At 45.4% G+C, this 10,869-nt stretch overlaps 1 long non-coding RNA gene across 1 annotated transcript; it reads right to left on the bottom strand.

Moving 5' to 3' along the window:
• Positions 1–3,855: 3,855 nt before the first annotated feature.
• LOC109370492 lies at positions 3,856–7,864 on the bottom strand. The gene is made up of 2 exons (XR_004161674.1): positions 7,183–7,864; positions 3,856–7,025 (listed from the first exon to the last, which is right to left on the bottom strand). It is a non-coding gene; the product is annotated as an uncharacterized LOC109370492 (long non-coding RNA).
• Positions 7,865–10,869: the final 3,005 nt, after the last annotated feature.

Genomic DNA, 10,869 nt, shown 5'->3' with positions numbered 1-10,869 from the left:
CCATATCTTTCTGTAGGAATTGCCTAGGAATCCCACCTACAGCAACTGGGGCTGAATTTCTCTATTGAAGTCAACACAAAGGAAGGCAAAAAACGTTTCTTGGGAAATTGGCCCAATCTGGTAGAAGATGCTGATATGGACACTATGGATGGAGACAGCTGGACAAAGATGTTCCCTGCCATACCTCCAGCCTGCCAGTGGCTTCTCATTGCCATTTTTCTTCCCTTAAAAAGTGAAAATATTTTGGGAAAATAGCTCCTTTTTGCTGCAAGTTTGTACAACATATCGTCCAAAGTGACTTCGGGCCACTATCAGACACAGCTCCAAACAGTGCATCTAAACGAACGCATTTCCTCCTGCTTCATTACCAACTTCTGAGGCTTCCCTGGTGAGGATCCCAGCTCACCTGAGCTCTATTTCCATGGGGGGAGGCACGGGAGAGACAGATGTGCTCCTTTAAGGCAGGGCTCCACGCACCTCGGGCAGAGCATCGCCATAACGTGATGCGGCAGTTGCTAAGGTAACAGCACCAACATATTTTTTCATGAATAGCAAAGCAAATTGTCATGGAAGAGTAAAACCCACACGCGTTGCCAGGATATGCGTTCTGTTGCCCCGGGGTTACAAGTATTTACAGGCTGTTTTATTTTTTTCCCATCTTGAAAAACGCTCCTATGTGTGCCCATGTACTACTGATATCCAGGAACACTTCGGTTGCAGCTGCCTTTGTTCGCTCTCAACACAGGCACAAAACAGAGGTGGTGTGTTTGGCCAAAGCACGGCGGGGGACTTCATTTGGGTCTTCCAAAATGCCCCTACGTATGGTTCTTTGCTTCACTCCTTGGCTGACCACGTGTTTATGCCTCCCAATTGTATTAGGTTGCTGATTCAGGGCCAGCAAGGCTGCGCCCCATGTGTTTCACTTGCTGTGTTAGCATTAGGGGTTCAAAATGCACCCGAAGGACTGAGGAAATAGAAAAGAAAAACAAGATGCATGTATGGATCTGAAAAGATGGCTTGCTTTTTTCTAAGTTTTAGAAAGCAACTCTCATTCCCTGCAGCCCTTCACCTCCCAGCTCAGAAGCAGGTGAAGGAGCAGACTGCCAGACTTCAATCCATCACCGAATGCTTTGGGGAGACCAAGTGAGAACAGGTCAGCGACCAGCAGTGTGCATCAGGAATGGTGAGAACCAGCCTCTTGCATTAGAAACCACAAATAAAACAGCAGCTGAAGAACTGTGGAGGTGCAGAAGATGAATAAGAAGGGAGCTGGAACAGAGCACAGTGTGTGGTTGCAGGACATTCCTTCAACACAGGCCATGGGAAACTTCCTCATTAAAACAATATGGGTAACGTTCCTCAGCTCTCTTCTGTTTTGGTGAAGAGATGAGCCTATTCCCATTGCTGCAGCAATCTGGGATGACCCCGAAGCACAGCCAGCTCCCAGCTGCATTGCCCCAGGCACTATGGGCTTGGTTACAGCTCTTTCCCTTTAATTTGTCTAGTGTAAACAGCACACAGACCTTTTGCCTTTGTGTCCTGTGAATTCCTGGAGCCTTTACAGGTGTATCCAACATTTCCAGGTGGTAGCACAGCTAGTTCCACTGGAGGCATTGCCTTTCCCTTTGTTTTTGGTATGTTGTATTTTTAACTCATCAGACGCTTCTATCCAAGCCTCACAGTTGGAAATGTTGTTGCACTGCTTTTAAAGAGCAGAACAATGCCTTTTCTGGTCTGTTCATTATTGAAATAATTCAAGGACTTGAGCAAGAAGGATAAAACCTCAGCCAGGCCACGCACTGTGCAAACATCCCTTCCTTCCTGGCACTTAACAATGGCTTTGTGTTTGCTTCTTTTGTGCCTAATAGATTCTCTTCAAAAGAAAAGCAAATCCTCCTTAGCTGATTTGAAAGGGTTGAACTCATCCGAGGATCTGTGCTTGCTGACTACAAATTCCTTAGCTGTCCCAGCCAGGCAAAACCCCCCAGCATCGTCTCAGTGTTTCAGGCACCTGGAGAGAGCCCAAACTTTCTACCACGTTATTGTATCAACAGGTGGGGTCAAGGAGGGTAATAGCAGACATCGGAGTCTCACTGAGCACGATTCACACTGGGAGGATTGCCTCGTGCAGCTCAGCCTGATTGCTTCAAAATAGCACAGGATTGTGTGTGCTTCTTGAGAAGCCACTTGCTCTGTGAGAGCTTTCGGGGAGAAAAAGAGTGGCTGGGAAAGATGGGAGTCACACTGTTGTGTAAAGTTTACCTCTTCCCATTCATTTGCAGCACGTGGATAACAGACCGAATGCTATTATGGGGCTTCCAAGTGCCCTCCTGCACCTTCCACGAAGGGAAGGCAGTGCTTGCTGCTGCCCAGGGCTCTGCTTGCTCAGGTGTTTTGTAGCTAATGGGAAGAAACCTCATTAAGAAACACAGATGAATCAAATAGGAAAAAAAAATCAAAAAGAAAAAGAAATAAAAAGAGAAACAATGCACTCCTGAAGCAATATTGACTCACTGGGAGGGAAGTGCAGACAACAGCTTATGTTGCTAAAAAGACCCAAGTTTGCGCTGTTTTGGGTTCAGCATTTTAGCCAACTGTTAGGAACTTTAGAGTAAATCTCAGCATTTCCCAGGGCCCAGATTGCACATTGGACCATATACTCTGAAATGTTTTTATTTAATTTGAGTCCACATTATGCTGCCTACATATGGTGACACACACATTTCATTTTATGTAGCAGATGCTGCTTTGCTATTGAGAATGTAATATACTGAGTATATTATAGTATCATTTGGTTTAGGGTAACTGCAGTGTTTCTTAATTCTGATTAGCCTTAATTTTAAACCTGATTTCCTAAGGAAATGAAGCTTCCGAGATCCTGCTCTCTATGCATTTGGTGTGTGATGTGCATCCCCCTGCTTGTCCATCAGTCTCCCATTTCTTTTGAGTTCACCAACCATCCTCGAAGCAGAATGGAAAGCCTGGGTTGTTTCCCCTAACTCTGCACAAAAAGACTTCACAGGGGAGATGGAGTTTACCAGCCAGGCACACAAGTCCTGGGGAACTCAGCTGACAGAGCACTTTCCCCGAAACCGTAAGCACTTCTAAAAATTAAAGAGCTGAGGGTAATAAGGCCACACTCCCATAGCACCCAGAAAGAGGGATCAGTCAGACTGATTTGTGCTGCTCTGCACAGAGTCAAAAGCCCATCTCAGTCTTAATTAGAAGCTAATTAAAAACTGCAAGTGATTTTCTCTTTGCTGGTCTCTCTGCTGGCCCAAAGGTTGAGCTGCAGACACTGGATTCCCATTCTGACAGCATTCACATTGCTGCAGGGCAGCTGCAGATTGAACACCAAACATGGTGCAACTTGGCAACAGCTCCAGCTCCATCCTGCTGCTTGTCCGACTCATCTGCTCTCATTTTCAGATGTTTTCCTCAGAATTCACACTTTGGTTGGCTGAGATCTTTTCAGAGGCAGCAGGGCACAGCTGTGATTGAATTGCACCATGACAGCCAGACGACATTTTTAATGCAGCCAGTATTGGTAGCATTCTGTAATTCTCTGTCACTTCCCAGCAAAATATCCTGTTTAGTATGTTAAAATAGCACCCGCTCACCCTAGGTGCTGCACGGCCCCGCACGCGTGAACTCTGTCTTGTTACGGCACCAATTCTGCCAAGAAGGGCCATAAACAGCACTTAGTGATGCATAATATATGAAAATGGCTCACGCTGAGCTTTTAGATACAGAAGGATTTTTTTTCTCTTAATACTATTATAAGATTCTCCTTCAGCCATTGAAGCACTGTCATAAATATTTAAAAGCTTGTTTGAAATACCCAGTCAGTGCAGAGTGAATATTTATGGCCCCCAACCCCTGACCTTTAGATTTGGGGTATGGCATACATAAACCAGCCTCATTAAACCGTACACCACAGGTCAGCTTGGGGATCAGATCAGAACTCCAAGCTCCTTCTGAGCGTTTAGCATCGCTGAGGTTCCCAGTGGTAAAGAAACGGTGCAACAAATAGAGGCTGCGGCTGGACCCGGATGACATGCCGGCTGTTGGGGCCAGCAGAGAGATGCGTAGAGCGTGGATCTGTCTCCTTTTATTCCCTTCTCTTGGGGACGGCGCCAACCCAAGTTGGCTCAAGATACGGAACGGCAGTGAACGGCCCGGTGCTGTCCGTGGTGCTGAACGCAGAGAGAAAACGCAGTATTGGCCGTTCCCAAAGGAGCCGCCCGTGGGTCTGCCTGCCCTCTGCTCCCTTGGATTTGTCCCTCTGTAGTGTTAAATCCCTAGTGACACAGAGCCGGGGGTGTTCAGCCGAGTTTGGACCTCATTGCTTTCATTCAGGTTTTTCTAGCAGACCCGCTGTAGTTATATACTTCAAACAGAGCAAATCAGAGATTTTCAAAACCTCCCTGTATCGCAGCTGGTGCATCTTTTTCTTTTTTTGTTCAGTTTCTGGAGAATTATGACTCACACTCAGTGTTTTCAACCTAAAGCCTTGCATTCCTGCTGCACGCTCAGCCCAGATCTCTCCTCCCCCAAAGGCTGCACAGGATGGTACTGAGGCTAGAAGCAGCCAGCATCCAGGGAAGGGACTGCACAACATCTTCACACTTCTCAGAATATGGCTTCAAGAGCTTAAATGCCCTTCAGATCTGCACATAGTCAGGGTTTTGAAGTGTTCCACTGTTATACTTGCATATTTAAAAATGAGAAAACAGAGAAGATAAATGCAAAGGGCTTGAGCATGGTAAGCAGTGACCTGCAGAACCCAAAGGGTGGCACCTAGAGAAATCTCACTCAAGTCACTGAAAAAGGCAAATGTTATCAATGTTATATCCATTCAATATTGCTCAGGGACATAGCAGGCGTGCTGGAAAGCCCCACATCGCCACTCTGTGTTCACGGGGCCAAAAATGTGACCTATAGAAAGTCACCGGGTATTGATATCCATAATTCACAGATGCTCCTGGCAAGAACTCACATAACACTCTTGGCAGCTCTGCCCTGATGAAGGTGAGGGAAATCTGGCAGTGGAGAAGTGAACAAGTGTTTAAGTTTCTGGCAGTTTATGCTCCAGTTGGGCCATGTGGCCAGAGTCCATGTGTTAAATAACCCAAGCCCAGCACAAGCGAGCAAGGCTAAAGTGCCACTTAAAGCTTAATAGGGTTGGTAACAAGTGCTGGTTACTCAGTTTGGGCAGTCACACTTATTGCAACAGGACGTCAGATGAGCACCACTCAGCTGCCTCTTACCACCCTGAGGGAGAACTGCCATAGGGAGCATTTGCAGCCGGGTTTTGTGTGTGCTGCCATGCTTCCAAACACAATTTTCCCATCTAGCTAGTGGTAATCAACACAGCAAAGATACTTATCTCGCCTTGCTGATGATAGGCTTCCTATGATTCACACTCACTTCTGGGAGACGTTCCTGGTCCCCTGCCCTATCACTACCCTAATTGCCCTGCTACCAGTAAATACTTTCCAGGCATATGCCACAAATGGTCCATGGGAATTGAACTTTTTTTTCTGAAATTCCTATCTTTGTTAGCTGGAATTGATTTCTATTTCTACATTAACTGGAAAATAAACAAAACCCCAGCCAAGCTGGCTGCATGCCTATTGCTGGGAACCTGCTGAAAAAGATGAAAGATCCAATATTGCAATTAATAGGTCCACAGGGGTGCTTTGAGAAGTGCTTCAGTGTCTTCACATTGCCATAACACTTTGCAGTGCCCTCAGCGCTCCCTTCCAGACCCAAACAAAAGCTGCTGCAGATAATCCCTGCACTACCCAGGCTTGCTCCCTGTGGGGAACCACAAGGATCTGCCTTTCTCCTCCTGTTAGTGTCCTCCCAAGGCTGTGCTGACAGCCTGGAAAGTCACAAGGGAAAGTAGGGACATCTTTCCCCACTCCCTCTGTCTAGGTTCCTTGTTTCCTGTAGTTTGGAGAGTCAGAGAGTAAAAGCAGTGCTCATTTCTTCCTATGTAAATAGTTGGGAAATGCTCAGATGGGCAGAGTTACACTGATCACAAAAGGCTTTTATGGGTGGTGGAAGGACTCAGGCATACAGAAATGAGTGCTGACTCTGTGGAGTTAAGACTCATTGGGATCCAGCTCTCATTTGTGGTGGCAAAAGCAAGGGAAAAATCGGAATCCTTGAATTTAGACCTATTGATGTTCCAGAAGAATCTCTCCCCCTCTCACTGCTTTTGGGAACCTCTTCCTTGCAGAGGGAAAGGTTTTCTCAAAGACATCCAAAGGGATACCCAGGGGAACCTTTGGGGACCCTATGGGAGCCCCACTGGCTACCCTGGATTTGTGCTTTCCATGCTCCAAATCCTGAGTTTTCAGTGCCTGCATAGGAAAGGGCAAGGAGCTGATGGAGTTAAACCATTTGCAGGAAGGCAGAAGGTTATGTGCAGAGCCAGCCCTTATGGGTGTTTGACTAGCAGCTGTTTGTAGGCAGTCAGCACATTAACAAGGCTGCTGCCACTTATTATGCAATGATCATTTTAAACCCTCTCCTTTTATTCTTCTCACTCCACGAGAACCCAAATGGAGCAATAAAAATCCCACCTGAGGGGGACAACTAATTACCTTTACCATTTGTCCCTGAGCTTGCTGCTCTCACTGCTGGGAAGTCAGCACCCAGGGCTTGACTGTGCTCCATAGGGTGATCAGCACAGGGACACCCCACATCTGCTGCCTCTCAGGGTAGCAAAACCCCAACGGAGGGCTGAGGGAGACAGTTCAGAGCAATCCCATCCATATCACTGGACAAAACACCTCTGGATTGAAACCAGCCCCGCTTTGCTTCTCTGTCCTTGGGGGATTCCAGAGTCAGGCTGTGTGAGGGAAGTTAAACTGTTGTTTGCACTGGCTGAAAGGCTCTCCGATAGCAGTGTTTTTTAAAAATTAAATGCTTGTGTCCAATTGTATTTGCATTGTATAATGTCCTTACCCAATGCAATCACTTCAAATCACTGTTCTTCAAATCCTCAGGGACATCTGCAGTGAACAGAGGGCCCAGGTCAAGTATAAACCTTCTGGTTTATTTGGGAATGTGTGTGTCAGTGTTACCATTGCATTAATGAACCATGTAAATCACAGCCAGTTGTTAAATAACAGACAGGAGGAGGAGGGGAAGGCAGAAGGGATTTCGTACCTTTTACAAGGAGAGTTTTGCAGCGACAAGAAAAATCTGTGTCAGTGTTGCAACTCGCCAGCTTGGAGGACATAAGTTTCCCATCCAAATATTGCTTCTTCAGCGGCTCTTGCTGCTCCCAGGAGATTCTGCAGAAATTTGTAGAGCCCAATGCTAGCATGCTTTTAGATGGGTATTACAGAAGGATAACATGAATGGAAATTTTAGATGATTAAGAAAAAAAAAAATGCAAGCTGCTTGTTTTCTTCTTTAAGCTGCATTGGGATACAAGGGTCAGACTGACATCCATCACCGACTCCCAAACTCACAGCCATGTTCCTGGTTTGTTAATCACCCTTGTGTTTGCACATGAACAAAGCCCAGTCCTGAGAGGGGACCTCTTATTTCCATGTAATTACAGTTATTACTTCAATATTAAAGGAAAATACAAGGGGAATCTGGACAACCAGGCATGTTGCTTGGCTGGAATTGTGAATCCTCACTGCTGCAGATGCACAAGATCTTTGCATAGCTCAAATCTGCTCCTTTTTCTGCTCCCTTCCTTGAGAAGGCAAGTCAGGTCTGTGTAAGGCAGAACTGTTATTTCAGTTACCATTCTCCTAAGTCATCTTCGCTTAGGATATAGATAGAAGGAGGGAGCAGTAAATGGAGGAGAAGCACTGAGGCAACAGCAGACCTAAGACCTAAGCTCACCATCCCTTTCCTACAACAGGTGAATTGCATAGGAAGGAGAAAGAGAGAAAGTACAGGAACTGCAAGAGTGCTTTTGCTATTTCGCCCCTTGATTACCAAATGCTGCTGGTACACCAGCCTCCTATAGAGAGCAGCAACCCTGGCTTGGAGCCTGACAGAGCCAGGAGTTGGGCTGCCCTAATTGCCTTCACCCATGGCAGAGCCCTATTTATTTCATGTAGCATCCCTCCATCCACATAAACTCGCTGCACAAACCCAATCCATTTCCATCTCTGCTGGCACATGGTGCACAGCACTGCTGCACGTTTTTCTTCTATTTCAAAGTTGACACTTGCAAATACATGCATTTATGCCATTTATACATCATACCATCTACTGCTGAGGTGTTTTTTCTTTTTAAAACCAAGCTAGACTGAAACAGATACTCATTTTTCTATGTAATAGTGAGATGCCATCAATGGCTCAAGTTGCACATTTTGCATCTGCAGGAGCCAAGTAGTTATATGCTGTAATGATGAACCATCAGCTGAGACATTGCAGAGTGACAGGGACATTCTGCATCTCACAGCTGTTTGAAAACAGTCCCTGGTCAATAAGTACCGATTTTCTCAGGAGGAGGAGATCCTGTTTGCAACTGATATTTTCAGGGAAACAGCAAGCTTGGCGCTGGTGCAGTGCTGGGCAGCAGCATGGGGTGAGATGTCATTGTGTCGGAAATTGCCAATGATCTGTTCCATTGATCTTCCCCTAGATATGGCTCACTGGGATCTGGAGTTGGAGAAGTGTAATAATAACAGGATTTTCCTATTTTCTCCACTGAGATTAGCAGCTCTGGAGCTCTGTTACCTTACTCCTCCTCCATGATTTAGTTTTAGCTTTTTTGCAGCAGCTGATGTTGTATAATAACCCAGTGTAGGGATCATCCTCCATCCCAGAGCACGCAGGTGGCAGAGGGATGTCACCCAAGAGTTCTCTGCCTGTGCAGGCTGAACCCAACCAGCTGGGCACGAACGACAAAGCTGGATGAGACCCAATGTTTTCACTGCCTGAGTGATTCCAACACTTGCAATTGAGCAACAGGAAGGAAGCTTTCCTCAAAAAACCCTCAGAGCTCCTCTACTACCTCCATCTCCAAGGGGCTTGGCCCCATATTTCACTGGGAGAAGCATCAGACACCGGGTCGACTCTTACCAAAACGGCTGAATTTGTTGATGAGCTCTTTCCGAAAATGCAGTTTATTAAATCCAAAGGTAAGTAGGAGATGTTTTGAAATGCTTGATAAGAAACTAGGCTGGCAAGGCTTCCCTTCATTTTTGCCCTCAGTGGAAGAATTTAGAGTGGTAAGAATGTTAAATACACCCATGTAATGCAGCTTCAGACAGCAAAAAGGATTAAAACTCGACTCCAGAAAAGGGAAGGAAGTCAGATTACTTGTCAAAATTAAATTTGCTTTTCGATGCCATTACTTTCTACATTAAAAAGCTCTGGGGATTAGGAGATAAAGAAGCTAAATCCAATCTGGAGACAGGCTCAGAGGGAAATGTCAGCCAGTCGGTAATCCCAGCTCTTCTCTTTAATAGGATCCTCCCAGAGTAAAAGAACGTGAGAACAATTACTTAATTCCATTTTGAATCCTACTTTTCTTATCCACCTGGCTCAGCATCACTGTTATAGTAGTAAATCAACCTGTGGCCTGGACCTCACAGCTCCATGCACATCGTGGTTTTCTGTGGGTTTTTTTTTGTGTGTGTGTGTGTGTTTTTTGATTTGTTTTTAAGATTAATAAGTAAGACACACAATACACTGAAGAAGATAAAGTCACAGCCATAGAGAACAAATTGCAGTGTGCCCCAGCATCCCAGCACCAATAAGCCAGTAACCATGGTTGCACCATTCTCTGCAAGGACATCTATTCACACAGACACACGTGCATTGACTCAGAGAATGACTTAATTCTTCAACACGATACAAAAGATGGGAAAAATCTCTACGCTATCCAAATCACTGATTGATTCACAGTGAATAGTCCTTTAAACCAAACACCAGACAAAGGTCTTCAGCTACTACTACAAATTGACATCAGCAGCCAGTAAACACCAGAGTGCTTTACAGCCCAACGAGGAGCCTACAGCAAAGGTAGCAAAGCACTGGCACATTTTGTCAAGGGATGTAGTGGATGCCCCATCCCTGGAGACATTCGAGGCCAAGGACAGGGCTCTGAGCACCTGGTGGAGCAGTGGGGTCCCTGTTCATTCCAGGGAGTGGGACCAGATGACCTTTAAAGGTTCCTTCCAAGCCAAACCATTCTATGATTCTTACACAAGCAAAGGGCAGATGCTCTAATTGCCAAAGACAGGGAGATCAGAGCTATAGAGAGGGGGGTCTTGTTTAACAAAGACCCTGGTTATTCCTGGAGTTCAAGAGATGGGCAAAAAACAAATACCCAATAAGAGTTTTGAGTTTTACTCATGATAAAAGAGACAGAGAAATCATGCACTGGATTTCATCTAAATGCATGTGTAACACAATGAAAAATGCAACAATGACAGCAAAGCAGAAAAATCCTAAGCTATAGGGAGCTATTCAAATACAACAGTCATTAACAAAAATAGAAGGGAATGAAGCTGGTTACCTTCAGAAGGCCTCAAATATGCAAGGATCTCTAGAGAAACATCCTTGCCTCTGCTGCCAACCCTTAAATGAGACCTGGGTAGGGGTGGATCCTGGCTCCAGCCCTTCAGGTCACTCAGTACATTGCACACACCTGAGCTCCCCTGAGTTGGCCCTGCCTTCCAGCAGGTGCTCAATCACAGCTTCAAGTAGTGACTTAGCATTTTCACTACAATATGCAAGAAACTGTGGGTCAAAAACTATTCATCTAGAGACTCTTTTCTACTCTGAAAAAGAATAAATAAATTATAATAATAAAAAAAAAAAAAAAAAAGAAACAACACAAAAACCAGCCATTGAAAGAAGTGATGGTGCTCCACCAGG

The sequence above is a fragment of the Meleagris gallopavo genome, chromosome 19 (assembly GCF_000146605.3).
Source record: "Meleagris gallopavo isolate NT-WF06-2002-E0010 breed Aviagen turkey brand Nicholas breeding stock chromosome 19, Turkey_5.1, whole genome shotgun sequence".
Classification (NCBI taxonomy): domain Eukaryota; kingdom Metazoa; phylum Chordata; class Aves; order Galliformes; family Phasianidae; genus Meleagris; species Meleagris gallopavo.
This window is presented reverse-complemented; position numbering and strand designations above follow the sequence as displayed.